The following is a 19,678-nucleotide window of genomic DNA, read 5'->3' on the forward strand; positions in this document are numbered from 1 at the left end:
AGCCGCCCACCACTCAAACAATCCACCCAGGTGATTCATTAAGGTTGTTATTTTTCACTTTTCAAACCATCATAATCGAAACAATGAAACAACATTTGGCATTTGATGTTGCAGAGCAGAAATAAAGTATCCTAGCAATAGGTTCAGGAGTGGCTACACACTATTAGGGTTTGCTAAGCATAGCATAATACTTTTCTTTTGAAAACAAAATCCTACCATGCATACTAGTTGAAAAACACTAATGCATAATGAAATAGGTAGGATTTGAATGTCACTTGCCTTTTGGTAGTTGAAGCGCGTTCACTTCTCTTAATCAAAAATACGTGCCTCTCCGTACAAACTATAACATAGAATGTAGCACAACATAAACACACCATTCAACATCAACAACAACATCATAATCAAACAAGACAACAATCGGAAATCGCTCTATGGTACTAAGGTGTGGCAGGAGGTTTGGCTTGGAAGATATGGCGGTGAGAGTTTGGACGGCAAGTCACATGATTAGAAAGAATTAGATGATCTAAGATATAAATGAAGAATATTTATGCTTTACAAAAGCATGAAAAGAATTCGGAACGACTTATGTGAATTGAATCACATAAGTGACAAATAGTGCAACAACAATACTACTGAATAAGTGTGACAATAATTACTCAAAATAGTATGAATTACACATAGGCTTGGGTATGAACAAAAGATATATAGAATTACTCAACTTACTCATTTGTAAGTTGAATAGCTTTTAAACTAAGTTAAAGGAGTAAATGAAAAACAATTTAGATAGGCACGATATTGATTCAAGATAGAGTGTCTAGTGGTATTGGTGTGTGGATGTGATCATAAGTTTCACCTTCACAGAAGAATCATGTTGAGAAAGACTTATAGAAATTGATAATGGATATATACTCAAATTCTCATATTTGAATTTGAATATTTGCAAAGTGATTCAAATATTTTGGACTGTGGTGCTATTGGATGAAGTACTGTAAATCAAGGCTTATGCAATTGACATAGTGTGACAACACTTATCAAAGTAGCACAAGATAGCATTGGATATGAACTAATGATATATTGAACTATTCAAATAACCCATTTGAAGAAAATTGAATAGTTCGAACTAAGTGGAAGGATTGAATGGCAGGAAGTTGTATAGGCATGAACGATATCGGGATTTGGTTCGCAGAGCCTAATGGATAACAAAGTTCATCACATGCGATATGGGTAGAGTATCTCCACACTACTAAAGCAAGGTAAAAATCTAAACTAGGACATGTCACACTTTACTCAAATAACTCAATTGGTATTTGAATAACATGAACTAGACAATCAGGGGTAAGCTATGCATTCTGTGAACACGATAAAGAATTATAATGGTCCTGAAAGATGGATATGATCATAAGGATCATTTGGTTAAAGGAACTATGTCGAAACCGGTTATAGTACTACACTTTTCGCGAAAAGTCATTAGAAGAAGTTTTCCGGATGGAAGAACTTTCTACACGGAAGTTGTAGAGAATTCCATTACAAGCGTATCGCCAAAAGAAATCTCTCGAAAAAAGATGGTAGGATTTGTTTTGGAGACAATGTTGTGAATCAAAGGGATACCGCGAAAATAAAGTGTGTGAAACTGACATGCAAAATGTCTAACATGGTCTATGTGATCTGCTGATTCCAACGGTATATGGTTTGTCGAAATCCGACGGATAGAACTTAAGATATGAATTTTACAAAACCAGACAGAAGTGGTTATAGTTCTAATGGTGTACGAAAAGTTGTCCAAACAAGTTATTCAGATGGAAACCTTCCTACATGAAAGTTGTAGAGGATCTAATTACAAACTTAACGGAAGATCCACTATTCTAAACGAAGGTGTAGATCTAAAGAAATAAAATTACGAAGTTACGTACAACAGTCTAAGTAAAAAAAGCTGGAAAAGAATTATTACCAGGCACGGGAGGCGTCAAGTCGCGGCGTTTCCCAAATAGCGTTGCGGATGTTGCGTCGCGAATAGCTGCGTCGCCATAAAAGCTACGATGCGCAAGGCTGCGCCGGGAGAGAGGAAGGAAGAGGCGTCGGGCGCCTTGTGTGCTTTTGAGGGCTGCCTATTGATGTATTTATTTATTTATATATTATTGCTGAACCCTTTTGCTCTCACCATAAAAATTTGGGTACTGTAAAAATTTAGGTCCTGTAGATGGTAGGTTTCTATCCAATCAGGCATTGGCACGTCAGCTATTTTCACTGTAGACACGTATACGGGTAAGCGCTCACTCATCGCGTGTGTTTTTCGTTCAGACGATTAAAACGGTGGTAGGACCCACCACCGAACAAACAGAGTTCTGGAATGTAGACGCGTACTCTCTCGACTCTTCCCCAGATCGAGCTCTTCTATGGATTTCCTCCCTACCCAACACAATCTTCACCTCCACCTTTCTCCCCTGGAGCTTCTTCCTCTATACCCTATCTTCACGGAAGGGATGACCTAGGGTTTCGCCAGTCCCGCCCGTCCGCCGCCACGACCATCGGCGATGCGCCACAAGGCGTACCTGGAGGAGCAGCGCCGGGTGCGTCACCATGCGTTGGTGATAGCCAGACCGAGGGGGCCGACGCCGGCTGGAGGAGCACATCACGCTCCTGGTTGTGTTGCTGGGAGTCCCCGCTGCTGACAGCCCGCGTCTGCCGGACCGCTCCCTCCTCCCCTCGGTTTCCTCTCTCCTGTCTCCTCCCTCTCATCCAAAAACAGGCGCAGCGGGGGCGGAGACGGTCTGGACGGTGACCAGATCGGGGCGGCGACGAGGATGGAGATGCTGCGATACCATCTGAGCTCGATCTCCGCTGTTGGAATTTTCGTTTTCTTTTTTGTTCACATGCTTTTACTTTTCTGTTCATGTTTTTCCTGTCAATTTTGGGGATTTTTGTTTCGTGAAATGGGCATATCAAATTGGCAACTAGATAGATCGTTGGAGTACGGGCAGTGCATCAGGCCAGGTATTACTTTCTCTCTCTCACTTCAATTCCAGTCTATTGGTAGCTTATTTTTCATATTTAGGTTGGTTAATTTGCTTGGCTGAAGTCCTATAGATGCATGGCCTGGCTGCAAATAAACATTAGGAAAATCTGGACCTTGAACACTTCTTTTAGGCACTTGCAGTAGAAAATTAATCCTGTCCTTTACTCAATCAGGGCTGCAGAGGATCAAGTGGCTACAGAGAAGATGGAGGAACAGATGGATGCCGCATATTGTCAGCCTGAAAGCATACAACTTTCGGATAGATCTGTATAATTTCGTTTGAGTGCCGTTGTTGGATTCTGTTGTTGGGGCTAAAGGAGCTGTGGATCTGAGCTCTTTGTAGCTAACATGCCTTCATATACGCGCACGGTGTTCACTGAAATGCAAGGAAGACATAATTGAGTGTGTTCCTCAGATCATATGTGATTACTGATGCATTTTCACTGTGGCTGTATAGGTAAAGAAAAATTTCAAATAATGAATTAACTCAATTGTCACCGAATAGAGTCTTGTGGTTCTTCAAAATCCACCAGGTCTATTCTCTCAGCCAACAAATAGTTCATCTTAGATTGTTGTCTATGTCATCGTAGGTTGTTTGTAAGTTTCATGCATTGCCACCTCCTTTGTTTGCCTGCCTTTTCTTTTTAAAAAATCTGTGTGACCATTAAGTTTATAATTATAATTGCTGGTGAAATTATATAATTTCAATAAATCTAGCTGGTATGATTAGCTAATGTCTTCCTTCAAAATCTGATTGGCTTTCTTCTAACTGATAGCGTGATCATTAAGTTCGTAACTATCTAACTGATAGTGGGATATATGGACGGATATGGACATGCGAAAAATGTGTAACTATCTGCCCCCTGTATGCAGATAAGAAAACAAGAGATACGGATATGGATGTCTGCTATTGAATATGGTGTGGCCATTCACAGGCTTAAGATCTGATTAGCAGTGTTCTTGGGGTATGATTAGGTTGTCTTGCTGATAACCCATCCGGATGATAAGACTGTTTTGCTAACCATGGACAATCCTGCAACTGAGGTAATGCATGAAGAAGTATTTACAAGCTTTTTTCTATTTTTGCAATTGAAAATATCAGTCAATTTAGTTCAATTAGTGGATTTCTCTGTTTGGTATAGTAAGTATGACTGTAGCATCATTTTCTCCAACAGTGCGGGTGTCCTGCCCATGCTACATTTTTGTAATATGAGCCCTACCACTTTTTACTCGATCTAGATCAATCCAAGAATCCCCTTTCTGGAAAGAATGTATGTGGGCTGCTGGGGCCTCTTTTCTTACAAATGTTCTCTAGGTAATTGGGAAAATACAAAATTTTAGAAAGATTGGTACACTGGGGACTACTCCCTCTAAACTCAATTTTGACATTTGTTTTATATCTGTAATGAGCCTGATGTTTGTGTCTCACATGCTTGGGATGGGGTTGACTTGAAACTTAACTTTAGAAGATCTGGCAGCTATATCATGATAGGATTATGGGCCGACCTTCTTGAAGTTATGTCCGCTGTCCTGTATACTAATGAACAGAGCACTCCTCATTGGTCCTTCTCTCTGGATCTACCATTTATTCACTCAAAAGCTTTTACGATGTTTTCAATTGTGGTGGTGTCCCAAAAAAAATTTCCTCTAAAATGTGGAAGATTGCCATGGCTCATAAAATATGTGTATGTGTGGCTATTGTTTCCTAATAAGTTGCTTACGAGAGATAACTTGGATATTGTCAAACTGTTGGTGATAAAATAACACATGTTTCTTGTGGTCCGAGTGTGAAGATCGTCTATTTTTTTAATGTGATATTGCTTAGACTGTTTGGTATTTTTTTTCTGACACCTTAGAGTGTGATCTGAAAAACGATCCAAGATATTATATTTGCTCTAAATAGGAAGAAACTGAAACGCACTATTATCAATTTGTATGTACAGTTCTGTAGTATATTTGGAAGTTGCAACAGTCTCCGTTTTCAGGATATTACACTTCCATGGCTCCCAGATTTCCTTCAAAGCGTTAAGTTGATGAAACCAGTTCTGTTTCGGGAGCAGCCTCTCTCTCTCTCTCTCTCTCTGGGGTTGTTGTTTCACCAGTGCCGACTTCTTATGATTCTTCCTGAACAAATGTTTGTTGTGTTCCGAGTTTGAATGTGTGGATCGTCTATTTTTTGAAGGTGATATTTCAAAGATTGTTTGGTCTATTTTTTCTGACACCTTAGCCCTACAAACTATCCAAGATATTCTATTTGCTCTAAATGGGAACAAATTGAAATGCACTATTATCAATATATGTAATTCTGCTGTTCTGTGGTCTATTTGGATGTTGCCTAACATTTTTTGTTTTCAGGGAAAACAATGAAGAAATTTGAGCTGCATTTGAGCAATGTATTGTATTTAGCATGAAGGAAAATTGCAACAGATTCTTGAGGGACCATGAGCCCAACTGACATACTGCCTCCTATCGCCAAGAATTGCACAACATTCTCATCTATGGGAGGTTTGAAGAACAATCATTTGTATGAGGCCACATACACTGCCATTTCTTTTGTGGTTAGACGCTCAGACAACTACAAAAATTATGGAAAGCGATATCTGGATGAGGTTTCTGGCGACTATGGTCAAGGTACTCAGGGCTACAGGATCATGGGCACCGATATATGGCTCACTTGGAGCATGTTTGTGAGTTTATCCCTTCTAATGTACGCGCTCAATTCTTGATGTATGGGTACAAGGACACAGAGCTCCAGCTCCTGAACATTTTACTCTAAAAGACTTAAGCTTTTATCCTGTCATAAATGGTAGAAGTGAACTGTATGTAGTATGGCAGTGTGTATTGCTACTAGAACCTATGTTGTATTGCTAGATAGAGAAAATCCCAAAACCAAAAAAGCTGACACAATCATAGATAATTATTATAATTTTTTGAGTGTGAAATTATTATCAGTTAATCGGCTAAACCATGGATCCATCCCAAGAAATAAAACGGCCCGACAATGAGCTTGCCGAGCCACTAAACGAGCCGGACGCTTATTTTTTATGTATAATAATCTACCGCCACTTTCTGGCCTTCTATACCTGGCTGTCATTCAACACCATATTATCCTATAGTGTCTTCCATGGCACGGTAGGACGTGTCCATCAATAAGCTTTCTTCTCATTGGTACCAGCCATTTTCCTCCATCTATTTCCAAATCAATGTGCCACATAATGCAATATAAGTTGAACTGCTCGCTTAAAATATATATGCTATCAATTTCTTAGCCTTCTTTGTACCAGTGCCGCATACCAAAACTATGTACCACATGATCACCACCACGGGTGCGGCGTGCGCTGCGCCACACTTCCTAGTAATAACTATATAAAAGCTGAGCCACTTTGCTCAAACCATAGCAATTTGGGCATTGTATTTTTACTGTAGATGGCATCCATTACTGTAGATCCGCTCAGTTTTTGGTTTTCCTTGCCATTTTCTTTACGTGTCAAATCCTGCAATTACCGGCAGTTTCTCGGTTGCCTTCCGGTTCCTCTGCTGGTCTTCGTAGTATTTTTTTTCCTACCTTCCGGTAATCCCTGCAGTCTGCCGGTTATATTTCATAGATAGATTAAATCTGGTGGTAGCGTCTGCTTTGCCTTCCTATAACCTAGCGGTGGCCCCCTCCATGTGTCAGCGCTTGTCATCCTCGGTTCGGTCGTGGGTACATGGTAGGTTCTAGATGGGTCACCGTTTGAATGATCTTTCTCGACTTTTCCGTGTATGATCGTTGTGCATCTCCTGTCTTTTCACGCCCCGTCTACTCCGGCGCCACCACGAGCCACCGCCGTTTTCTCTCCCCTTGACTCTCAGACCCTGCTCTGCTCTTCTTCATACCTCGATCCCCTTCTCGCGATCCAGTCCCCTCGCCGTGGCACGGCACGGTGGCAAGCGGTACCAGCCGGCTCGTGGACAAGAGCGGTCCCGGTAACCGGCGAAGGAACATGGGATGCCTCGACTGCTTTGCATCCAAAGCTGGAGATGGATACGGAGGAGAAGCAGGAGGAGGGGCATTAACCGGTGGATATTGAGGAAGTCAGATGGACGCCGAGACCAAGGGGGGGCGGACAGCAGGAGCACGAGGTGCCCGGCGGTCGCGGCGGCCGCCTTAACAGCTGAGCTCCCGAAGTTCCGAGGGATACGTCGCGATGGGAAGCTCCGCCAGACCTGGCGGACAAGGCCTGGATCGACACCGGCAAGCCGCTCCAGGCAAGACTCCTCTACCTCAAGAAGAAGGGGCACCGGAAGGCCGCTGTCAGCGCAGGTAAGATCTCTCTCTCTCCCTGCCTTAGAGGTCCGGGTGCAGGTCCGTCGAAATCGGCGAGGGAGGGGCCTTCGGCACAGCTGCCGTTGGACGCATCTTCTCCATCGAAGTCAGAGAGACGTCAGTCGTCAATGACGCAAGGGTACCTGATGCGACGTCGCTGATGATTGCCACAGTTGTGCCTCCGCTCCTCCTTACACCACCAGAACGTACGCGAGCGCGTGAGCCAGGGCCAATGCTATTTGGGCTTTTTGCACGGTGAGATTTCTGTTCTGGAGTCTGGACAGTGGTAGTGAATCCCGAATCCCCTCTCCTCCATGGACCTCCATCTCCAAATAAAACATTGGCAGTCTGCTTTTGTACGTTCAATGGCAACTCTGACTAGCTCCGCATCTGCTAATTTATTTCTCCCCAATTGATTCTCGCCTATTTTTACAGCTCTGTACCGCGCCCACTTACGTTTGAGGTTTGGGTGGTTTTATTTTTACAAGGCTTTAGCGGTATATCTTATAGCCATGGATTTTTTCAAAGCTCTAACAGTATATATCTCTTTCCCTCTACTGTTTCCGGCATTTTATTTTTCAGAGACATGGAAATGCATCCTACAAAGATATTAGTATATAGTAATCTCATTCCTTTCTCTTGACTCCTTTCAGGTTTGGATTAATTGGGAAATTCTGAATTTCGTAACTGAGCCGAATTTATAAAATAATTAAATTATGTATGGTCCATCCCACTCCATTGTCTCCACTTATCCGTTCCCTTTTATATTACACAAAAGTAGTTTCTGATGTTTACTTTGTTTATTGTAAGCATGTAGGAAATTACATAACACCGCTCAGAGTTCAGTTTGAAGCTTATTTGGAAGTGGTTTTCATTGTCAATGCACCCTTGGTAATCTATAAAGTCTAGCTTTATTGAGTTCACTTCACTACAACTTAATATATCATATCTTCTTACTTTATGTATACTCACTGTGTTGTTATTACTGTAATGGTGATTCTTTCATCCGAGGTTTGAACCAATGGTGATTCTTTCATCCGAGGTTTGAACCAGTTTGGTCCGTCTTCGAAGTCTGTTCATGTTTTCTCATTCAGAACATCAGGGTATATAGCATCATGTGTCATGGATGTGAAGCTTACAGATGGTTGCTTATTTTATGGCCTTCTGCCTATAGTATAATGCAAACGCATGAGCTGCACACAAAGCTATCTGAATAAGTATAATTCGATTGCCGCAACAAGGCAGCAGTGTTTGTCCAGTCGTGCACCGGGTGCTTGACATATGCAATTTAGTCAGTATTATTCGTTGCCCTTCATCATGGAGAAAAATTAGAAATACATCAATTGCTCTCCTTACTTTAATTATTGAGCTCCTGACTTAATTTTCCTTGGTCAGTGCTGCTCGCGTCTTTGATTTTGGGGGCCAACCTACCTACTCCTTGCCCTGAGAATGTCGTTGGCGGTGCGCTGCTTTTGGGCATGGCGCCGGTAAGAGATACCCACGAAATTGCAGATTTCCTCATATTCATGAATCTTTATTTAGCATGAATTGGGTTCTGTGTGCAGGTATTCCTATCCTCATCCAAGCTTATGTTTTCTTCCATTTCTCTTTTAGATTTTGTTCAAATATAACTTGGTACTACTAGCTAACGACCAGTTTGTTCTAATTTGGTACATTGAAATCGCCATGTGTTGATCATTGATATGTGGTGAAGGTTGTCGTTTATAACATTTGTTGACTTCAAAATCAAAGAAAGCCTTGCTGATTCTGTTCATTTGATGCTGCTAATTACTCCCTCATATATGAACTGGTATGAATTTGAAAAAGAGAACTGGTATGAATGGAATGCACGACAATTGGGCTTGTGACATTCATGATTTGTCTGCAGTTCTAAGAAACTCAATTTGCTCAGCTGACTTGTGATGGAAATTTCTCCTGTTTGTTGGTACATAATTCACTGGTGTACTGCTGTTATGGATGGTTAGGTGAGTGTCCTTTTTATGTTTAAATAATGACGGTACTGCAATATTGAAACAACTCTTCTAAATGCAAGTGTTTTTTTTTTGTCTCTCGGACATGCTCACTCTATCTGTTAGGCAACATATGGCTTTATTGATCTTAGATACTTATGCACTATAACATATTTTGCCATGTTAAAGCTGGCATATATAATCTCAAATGATCCCTTTTGTCAAAGGTATGGTTGGCGCATTTCCGTGCAGTTCAATTTCCTGTACAATCCTTTGATTATTCTAATGTCCACCTTTGAGTTTGTACTGAAGTTAATTCGAAGTGTTTATCTTATTCTCAAGAGCTCGAAACCTAAATGAATCCAGTCAGTGTACACATTTTATTGGGAAGCCACTACAACATTCCACTTTGGAGCAATTGGAAAGATCTTTGATAGACCTTAGGTATTATAACCGGTTAACTGGTTTTTTTTTACTCTTGGTTCAAGTCTTTGGTACCCTGCATCTTTACAAGGACAAAAATTAGGCCAGCGATGTATTTGAAGGGCATATAGTTACATAGGAACCCTGCACACAAACTATATTGCAACCTTTTCTTGACTTACCCTTTAATAACGAACATGATAGTACCCAAGTTAGATACATCAAGGTACCATAAGAAGAGAATTTTGAGCTGTACCAAGCATTGATAAATCCTATCATATCATTCTAATTCAATGTTTAGTGCAGCCAATTTTTTCCGAATCACCACACAAAGAGGTACTAAAATATGAGCTATGTGCTTTTGCTTTGCTAATAAGGCATCACAAATCTCTCTAACCACAAAGATAATCACTCAACTCCAGAATTTAAAACAGAGATAGTTTTTTCATTCCACTCAGCTCATATATGAGGCCAGCAACAAGGGTGGATGTTCCACATCCTGAGCATCAATAGTCAGGCAAATTTGAGCAGGCTGCTAAAAGTTCGTTATTTTGTTACTGTATATTGTTCCTTACCTTATCTCATCTAAAGGAGATGTATTTTCTTTCTATATAGAAGAATACATGTATTGTGCCTAGCTATGGCTATGTACTCAAATGTTAGTTGTGTTCCCACATCATTTGTCAAGCTTGAATAGCAGTGAACTTTTTCAATTGAAAATCAGTGCATGTAGATTGTTGAGTAGAGGTACTTCCACGATGCAAAACAAATGCACATGTGGTAGATATGGGATCCAAACTGAAGATAAGTTTCATGCCATTGTCTCCTGTGATGATTCCTGAGAGATGGTTGAACCAGCATAGAAATTTAGATTCTGTTCGATTCTCCTATACTTTGTTACATGTGGTTGCCGTGACTTCTTATGTTATGCGGCTGATGTGCTAATGTTTTGGAGGATTAGCAATGTAGAAACAATATACTGTACATTAAACGTTGAATCTATCTCTTCATGCTGCTAGGTGTTTTTTTGTGCCAGTCATTTCAATACACTGCTGCGATTTCAAAATGTTATCCAGCGATAGAAGGCCAGCCAACAAAACTCTTGCAGCCTGTATGTAGTAGCAATGGTATTCATCCATTGAGAACAAGCAAGTGCGTGCCCCTTTGCCCTATGCCAGAGCGATCCACGATAGCCGCGTTGCGTGCAAGGGCTGGCGGTGCTTCGCTTGATTTCCTTCTATTGGCCCAAGTGTCAAGCTGCGGTTGGCTCCGTTAAGATAGAAAAAAATTAGAGCGCATGGAGACGAAAAGGAGGTCGCGTCCTAGGACAGAAAACCTATCCACAAATTCGCTCGGGCGCTGCCGCCGCATCTCGCCTTCTCCTCCCCTTGCGATTCAGCTCTCCTCGCCGCACCTCTCCGTCGATCTCCTCTACCCCATCCCTCACAACTGCTTCTGGAGACACCGGCATGGATGTAGGTGGGGAGCGCCATGGATGGGGCCGAAACTCGTCGGACTCCGACGACAGAAGGGGCGGCGGGGACGAGCTCTGTATCCAGGCCTTGGAGCGCATCCTCCAGGACCATCCTCTGGATTACGACTCCCACATCGAGGTACCCATCCTAGATTTTCGATTCAGGGCATGCTCTTTCTCAAGTGGACCTTTGTGGTGCTGGTTTTGCCACTGGAATTTCTTGCTTGATGTTTTACGTGTACTGCATGACATATGCTCGATGAAATGCCTGTGAGAAGCACCACTGGCATGAGGAATTGGGGATCGTCACATAACCAATTTAATTAACTCACTGATAGGGTAGATGTATCATGTATGTTCCTAAGCATAGGTGTCCAAGACTAAAGACTTTGGCTCCTTTCTTGGCATCTTCAAATATGGCCTTTACTATCATGGGGCTACTGATTTATTTATTCTCCCAGTTCAATCCATACCGCAGAAACCGAAAGGTTATTTGTTTGAACCATACCCCCCCAGTGCTTCCTCTATTTTTCCATTAACCAGATCTTGTGAATCTAACTCAAGTTTGACTGGTGGTCTTTCTCATTTTTCAAGATATGCCACATGTTGTATCCAATGGACGAATCATCACAGGGAGAAGTTCTTCGTTTGAAGCAAAAATATACAGTATGCTCGGCTTCATTGCAGGACATAGTATAGGAACTATGTACAGTATGAAGGAATTGAGCTGCAATGAGGCTTGAAGTGTATCACAGAAAGGTATCATAGTATATGACTGCAGTTTGTAGCTGCTCTGGTTCCAGTTAACTCATTTTTTTCTTTATTTGTCTTATAGTATTTGATTATGTACTGATTGTCTCATTTCCACATCATTTCTAGAACTGTGGCATACACTAACCGCACAATGCTTCCTCAAGCTCTAGAGAAGAAGAGCTTGGACATTATGCAGAAACTTCTATCTCGACATGTTGAGATTATAGAAACAATTGATGAGGAGGATACTTACGCACATTAACAGATTAATGATAGGATTTTGAACACTGATGACCTTGCAGGACTAAAGAAGGTACTTCCAGTAGTTTTATTACCCAATAATCAGTAATCTAATGCTTCCTTCACTTCCATGTAACCTATGCCTTTTTTATACATTGATATTAGTTCATCCTATAACAGTTTTCTGATAGCGAGGATCTGCAATCTGAATGGCATAATGCTAAAAGGAATAACAAGATGAAGTTAGTTTCCTTGATAAGAGACAAGACTACCGACTACGGACAAATACAACCCTTAAAGCCTTGTGGAAATCTAAACTTCTCCCTAAGCTGAAAGTGTTCACTTGGTTACTTGTTCATGACCGGCTAAACACCCGAGATTTGATGAACCGCAAGCAGTGACAATTAGAATCTGGCGATGAGTGTGTTCTTTGCATGTCACATCACCTAGAAACCAGAGATCATTTGTTTTTTGAGTGCTCTTTTGCAAGTCATTGTTGGAACCTATTTTTAATCGAATTTTGCTTGCTAATAAAATGTTTACTGGCCCTTGTTTCATGGAGGTAGTGGCTTGTGCAGCTTGGAATATTTGGAGAGTTCGAAATGATTTCATATTTCAAGATCAGGCTTCTTCTTTTGGTCAATGGAGAGTTGGTTTCTCAAGTGATCTGATGCTTCACCAATTCAAAGTTAAAGGAGCTTTAGTTCAACCACTCATTGACTGGTTGCTTCATATCTTTGTATAAGTTTTCATGTATCTTCTTTTTCACTACTTCCCACCTTGAGGTAACCCCTATTCTTCTGCACAATGTGATTTATCTTAATATAAAATTTACACCGTAGGGGCTTCCCCTATGGTAAGGTTGTCGAAAAAAAGAGACAAGACCAGATATGTTGTCCTTACATAACTACACATGCAATGTTTGATGTGCAGGTATATTTTGTGCTAGAAAATATACGTGTTCTTTTAACTGTTGTTTAACTCAGTTCTTGTGAACTGGACACTTTAGATAAAATGAAACATGATTATAAGAGGTAACTGCTGAATATCCTTGGAATCGTTTACATCAAACCATTTACTTCAGCCAAGACAGATGGAAAGTATGAATTTGTAGACAGTAAAGGGACTATGCTAATGTGTACCATTGCAACCATTTACATAAGCATTCAGCTTGAGTTCTTGATACCTGTGTGATCTTCCCATAGCTTATGAAGGGTATACATATAGTGATACTCTTTTTAGTTTAATTCTACATATTGTTCTGATTGATCATCGCTAATGTATATTGCCTTCTATTTCCAAAATTTATCAATTCCAGTCTACAACCATACCTTGCATGGTATAGACAATCAGATAAATGCATAGACTGTACCTGTGGGATTTGTTGTGACCGGAACTAATGGTGCATTAGTATCTTATTGAATTGGCAGCCAGCCACTCCAGCGGTCTGAGGAGATGCTTGCTATCCACATGTCAGTATACTGAAGTTGGAGTCTGCGGCTCAGTTTAGCCCATGGCTTTGACGCAGCTTCGCTGATGGCCTTGCTGAATATCTGAATGAAGGTAAACAAAATTCAACTACAAACCTCCTAATTATTCCAGTATGAATTATTTCCATGGATTGGACTCCAGATTCACTGCGTTTATTTACTAATCTTTTTTTTGCTTTGCAGCCTCCTCTTCAAAAGGTTTGTTCGCCAGGTATGCACCCCCTGTTTGTCTTGTTTCTTCTTAATTTATGCGTACACATCATTCGATAAAAATCCCGGCTGCCTGCAGAGGAAAGATTAGCCTACATATTGTTTGTTCTTCTTGGTATCCTGCATCCAGAGAGAGCATAGCATGCCTGTCAATTACACACCTCATTTGATTTTGTTATTAATGCTTAGCACATAATGCATCTCTTGTTTTTTACCAGTGTTGTGTCACATAGAGAGATGGATCTGATATTATTTTTATAGCTTTCGTGTGTGGTACACATGATAGATTATAGTTCCAGAGTTTACCTCCGAAAGTGTTTCTCATTTTTTTTTCAAACACTATTGATTCATAAGCGTCCGTGCCCGCAGGTATGTGCTAGATGTGAACGTGGAGAGGGTGGAGGACATTCCAGCGGCTACTCGAGGAGGTATGAGACCTGCAGCACCGGCCCGCCTTGGCTGTGGGTGTAGTTCAGGTAATGTGTTTTCTGGCAGAGCACATATCGTCAAGTTGCACTGAACGTGTTCCCCTTCTTTGCATAGTGAACATCTAGAGATATTTGGAATGCAACTTATCTTGGATAAATTGAGCATCATGTTATGCCCTACTTTTTTTTTTATAGATTGCAGAGATATTATTCAAGTTAGAAAGAAAGGATGGAGGCCAAGAGAGATTGTGATGGTTGCAAAATAAGAAGATTTACAATGTGTTGCAACATTAGGTGGAATTATTCAGCTTGGGCTTCAGGTATAGGTGAAAACTGCAATTTGTGAGGTAATCGTCAGCATGCTCCTATTTTCCCGTTAGATTAATACTGGATTGAGTTTACTTTCTCTTCTGTTGCTCAGCGCTCAGTTAGTTGCATGAATGCATCCGCTAAATTCTTGTAGTTCTTAAGGGCTGCTTGAGGTTTTCATGATAGACTTAAATTATCCGCTATCTAATCATTTGGAGGTACAACGAGACATCAATGATTGATCAAGTTGTCCATTAATTATTCGACAGGGAAAATGCTCTCCGCTCAATCACTCTTTTTCAGTTGTATAAGGTACAGAAAAATTCATTTTAATGCTGGCACTACATCCTTGCAGATGGAGTAGAGGATCACGGGACGAAGTAAAAAAGGCACAATAGGAGTGCAGTTGTCAAGTTACATCCTTGTTGTGTTATATGTACCGACGATGTACTATATCAACTCTTGACATGTCCGATACCAACTTTCTTATTACACACTATTGGTCGCACCTTGTCAACTTGCACATGAGCACTGTGGAATTTTTTGTATTGCACTTTATACATTTTTCTCTGAATTATGCGTTATCTACCTTACAGCTGGCTAGCCTCATGTTGTAGCAGAATAATATGAGGCCGACATTTCTAGATATTATGTATATCCTTTGTCCCAATTAATTGACTCAACTTTACTTAGATATAGATGTACCTAGACAAAACTGGTTCAATTAATTTAGGGCAAAGGGAATGGTACTTTTTAGATGCTCTTAACTACTTGATATGGATATAAGAAAATATGTTGGCCTATATGTCAGCATGAAACTAGATTTCTAGAAATTAAACTGTTAGGCGTGAGGTTGCATTTGGGCGATAAAAAATATGCTATATGAGAAGATTAGACCATGATTGGGTTGCCACTATCCAGTGAGGAGGCGCCCCATGGGGCGCCCCAACCACTAGTTATAATAAAGGGCGCGGCGTGCCGCCGCGCTGAAACTTCCTAGTATAGGCTGAAAGTTAGAGCAATTTGCTCAAAGGGAGCGATGTGGGACTAAAAGAAAATAAGAAAGGCGGGGGCGACGTCGCGTGCGCTGGGCGTGGGCGTGGCCAGGGAAAAGAAAAGAACAAGGCTGGGCGGCCTGGACGCTGCTGGGCCGAAAAATATAAGGAAAGAGAAAAAAAAAAGTTAGGGGAGGCCGGTTGGGCCGGAGTGGGCCGAGCGGGATGCTGGGGCGTTGCGCGGGGCGGCAGCTAGGCTGCGCTGGGGCGAGCTGGGCCGTTTCGGCCTGGCCGCTCCTTTTGTTTTCTCTTTTTTTTTAATACTGAAATTGGAAATACACTTTGAGGCTTCATATAAAATTGGAAAAATGCAAATAAGGTATTGTTGGATTCGTTGTGAAAAATTCTTCAATATGGGATCAAATTTGAAACAAAAATATAAACTTTATAAAACCAAAATTTGACATACATGTCTATGTGGCTATATTGTCTTTTTAGAGTTTAATGTTTTCTCAAATAAAATATTTTATAAGTTTCAAAACCTCCGAACAAAATAGAGTACTGTTAGAAAATCTTTTGAAACTAAGGTTTATGAAAACTACTATATTTTTGCAACAACCATTTTAATATCCATTTGTGAAAATAAAAGAATTATTATATACATTTGGCCTATATTGCTACTAAGTCATTATTTTGCAAATAGAGTATCCTAGGGTTTTGTTTTCTCAAATACAAATCCATTAAGGATTTGAAAACTTTGAAAACCAAGATATGTTTAGTTTTGAAAATACTTTGAAACCAAAAGTCTTTGCAAAACTTATTTTGGAAAATACTTTTAAACAACTTTAAAAAAATTTAATTCTTTGTGAATTTTCAATCAAGTTCAAACAATCAAGCATTAAATTTATTTTTATTTTACATTTCGAAATTTAGAAAATTTCGGGATGTGACAGCTTCTCTCCCTGGAACTCCTTATCCCCTAGCCTACTCAGCGACGTGCGCTCCTCAGCTACCTCCGCGAGGGCGCCTCGGTGACCTACGCAAAGGTGGCTGGACTCGGAGCACATCGACTTCCTTCTGCGGTGCCTGGATTGGATCGACCATCCCGCGCGTGTCCTCCACCATATTGTTTTTCTTCAAGATGCTGTCATCCATCATCTTCTTCACCGCATCATGTTGGGTGTTGAGGCTCCCGTTGAGAGCTTGAACGCACATGTTTGATAGCTCGACGTTTTCTTCGCGAAGAAAGCCGCACTCGATCTTAAGCATCAAATTCTCGCCCTTAAGCTTCTTGATGACAGTGTTCGTTTCCTCACTTGATGGAATGCTCACATCATGCAGCTTGCCCCGGCCGGTGACCTCGTCCTTCAAAGTATCGAGATCATCGCGAAAGTTGGAGGCGAGTTTCACGAGAGTTTTAAGCTCATCTCTGAAACACGCCGACGCTTCCTGCATGGCAATATCATCAGTACCAAACAAAGTGACGAGAGGAAGACAAAAATGTCCAATCAGTGGTAACCTCTAAGCGCACGAGACAGGGGTTGAAGTCGTCATGAGAAGATGGCAGGGTGCGTCGTGGGGCACTGAGATATGTATAAAAAGGATTAATACGGAATAAAGAGTTGGGACCTCCGGGCCAGGAAGAATCAAGAAACATGGCGATGGAAACTAACCAGGAATCTTCGATCGCACGACGGACGCCGTTCCGAGACGAGCGCGAAGCAGGGCCTTCGTTTTCTGGCGGGTCCTTTCTCGCGGCCAGCATCTGGATAGACCGCCGGCGGGAACTCTCCGCGTCCCTGGTCAACACTAGATGGTGCTTCTTCAAGCGAGATGGTGGCCTTGACTTCGGAGGCATCGCGGGAAGTGGAAGGAGACTGGAAGTGAAGCAAGAAGGGAATGGAAGAAGTACTCCCCCTATTAAAACCAGACAGTAGTCTCTGCCCTCGCTTCGAGCAACCTGGTCCGCCCATCCTAAATCAACGGCCGAGAGGGGGCTCCCTTGCGAACTCAGATCCAGTGACTTACCCAACAGAAGTTACCATGAACTTTACCTATACGAGCCATCAGATTAAGATCCAACGCACATGGTTGATCTAAAATTTGAAACTAAAATTTATGTTGCTCAGAAAAAAATCCCTTTATTAAAAAAAAACTTTACATTAAGACGAAGTTGCATGGTGACTTCTCTTACTAGAGTCACTGGATCTCAGTCCCTGGTCAGGACTCGGGAGAAGAAGCAAATGAATCGAGAGCGGTCCGGAGTAGTACGTATGCTTCAACACAGAGACGTTCTATCCTGTCCGTCCACCGTAAATCAACGGGACAGAGCGGCTACCTTCTCTTCGAAGGCTCTGGCGCGCAACCCGAGGAATGGACATCTGTCGGCTAGTATAGAATTTTATAGCACGCCATTAATCGAGCTAGCAGGTGTACAACTGACTACTAGTACTACTCTGATGGACGTCCAAAGCTCTGAATAGTCAGTGGAAACAATAAACGCCAGGGTAGTACTGTAGTAGTGAAGCAATGGGGATTATCTGGAGCAAGTACGGAGTACCGAGTACAGTACTACAAAAGTGCTGTTCGTTGTTTTCGCAGTTCATTTTAGCGTAACGTCCAGGTACAAAAATGTGGGTTTTCTGGAGCAAGTACTGCTGCGCATTGATATAGTTTGCACGTGATGTCTGGTGCCCAGCTGCATATAAAATCACCATGGTACATATTTGATGGATTAAATTTAACTACTCCTACCTTATCACTTCTAAAATGATTGATATGGATTATCAAGATTTGCATATGTCATATAGTAAGCATTCAAGTTGATAAACAAGGTCTAGACATATTCTAACCAGAAAAATCATGTATCTAGCCCTAACCCCTAAACTATGTCTTATGAAGTCAAATATGAAGAGAAGTGGTTTTGGGTTTCAAACATGGAAATTTCAAAAACCTCCCAAAAGCTTCATTTTAGAGTGATTAAGAAGGATCCAGACTTACCTTTTCATTTGCATGTTTTAAACTTGTTTAAATCTTGGTCAAACCTAGGATTTGACCAAGATTCAAATGAAATTAAAAAAATCAGGAAGAATGAAAAACCAAAGAACATAGCCTTCTTATTTAATATATAGTAAGCATTCAAGTTGATAAACAAGGTCTAGACATATTCAAACCAAAAAAATCATGTATCTACACCTAACCATAAACTCTGTCTTAAGTGGTTTTGGGTTTCAAACATGGAAATTTCACAAACCTCCCAAAAGCTTCATTAAACAGTGACTAAGGAGGATCCAGGCTTATCTTTTCATTTCCATGTTTTAAACTTGTTTAAATCTTGGTCAATCCTAGGATTTGACCAAGATTCAAATGGGCATAAAAAAACAGAAAAATGAAAAACCAAATAACATAGCCTTCTTATGTCATATATGTAGTAAGCATTCAAGTTGATAAACAAGGTCTAGACATATTCAAACCAGAAAAAAGCATGCATCTACCCCTAACAATAAACTCTGTCTTATGAAGCCAAGCATGAAGAGAAGTGGTTTTGGGTTAATTTCAAACATTGAGATTTCAAAAACCTCCCAAAAGATTCATTTTAGAGTGACTAAGAAGGATCCATGCTTACCTTTTCATTTTCATGTTTTAAACTTGTTTAAACCTTGGTTAAACCTAGGATTTGACCAAGATTCAAATGGGCGTAAAAATTCATAAAAAATCAAAAAATGAAAAACCAAAGCACATATATAGTCTTCTTATGTCATATAGTAAGCATTCAAGTTGATAAACAAGGTCTAAACATATTCAAACCAGAAATATCATGTATCATATCTACCCCTAACCCTAAACTCTGTCTTATGAAGTCAAACATATGAAGAGAACTGGGGTTTTGGGTTTCAAACATAAAAAAATTTCAAGTACCTTCATTTTAGAGCTAGTGACTAATTAAGAAATGATTCATGCTTGCCTTTTCATTTTCATGTTTTAAACTTGTTTAAACCTTGGTCAAACCTAGGATTTGACCAAGATTTAAATGGGCATAAAAAATCGAAAAAACTCAAAAAATGAAA

General features: G+C 40.8%; 2 long non-coding RNA genes across 16 annotated transcripts; both read left to right on the plus strand.

Annotated features, from left to right (window-relative positions):
- Positions 1–2,333: 2,333 nt before the first annotated feature.
- On the plus strand, positions 2,334–5,866 carry LOC127300919 (uncharacterized). Its single transcript, XR_007851684.2, has 4 exons — positions 2,334–2,991; positions 3,187–3,470; positions 3,887–4,057; positions 5,369–5,866. It is a non-coding gene; the product is annotated as an uncharacterized lncRNA (long non-coding RNA).
- A 1,826-nt stretch (positions 5,867–7,692) lies between these two features.
- On the plus strand, positions 7,693–15,176 carry LOC127300918 (uncharacterized). Of its 15 annotated transcripts, XR_011748101.1 has the most exons (11): positions 7,709–8,037; positions 8,130–8,210; positions 8,715–8,806; positions 8,885–11,674; positions 11,781–11,945; positions 12,066–12,252; positions 12,360–13,742; positions 13,853–13,880; positions 14,249–14,355; positions 14,503–14,654; positions 14,972–15,176. It is a non-coding gene; the product is annotated as an uncharacterized lncRNA (long non-coding RNA). The 15 variants fall into 15 exon arrangements; XR_011748105.1 differs by having other exon boundaries at positions 7,693–8,037; positions 8,130–11,674; positions 12,360–12,964; positions 13,610–13,742; XR_011748104.1 differs by having other exon boundaries at positions 7,702–8,037; positions 8,130–11,325; positions 11,648–11,674.
- Positions 15,177–19,678: the final 4,502 nt, after the last annotated feature.

This window comes from Lolium perenne, chromosome 7, assembly GCF_019359855.2.
Source record: "Lolium perenne isolate Kyuss_39 chromosome 7, Kyuss_2.0, whole genome shotgun sequence".
Taxonomy (NCBI): domain Eukaryota; kingdom Viridiplantae; phylum Streptophyta; class Magnoliopsida; order Poales; family Poaceae; genus Lolium; species Lolium perenne.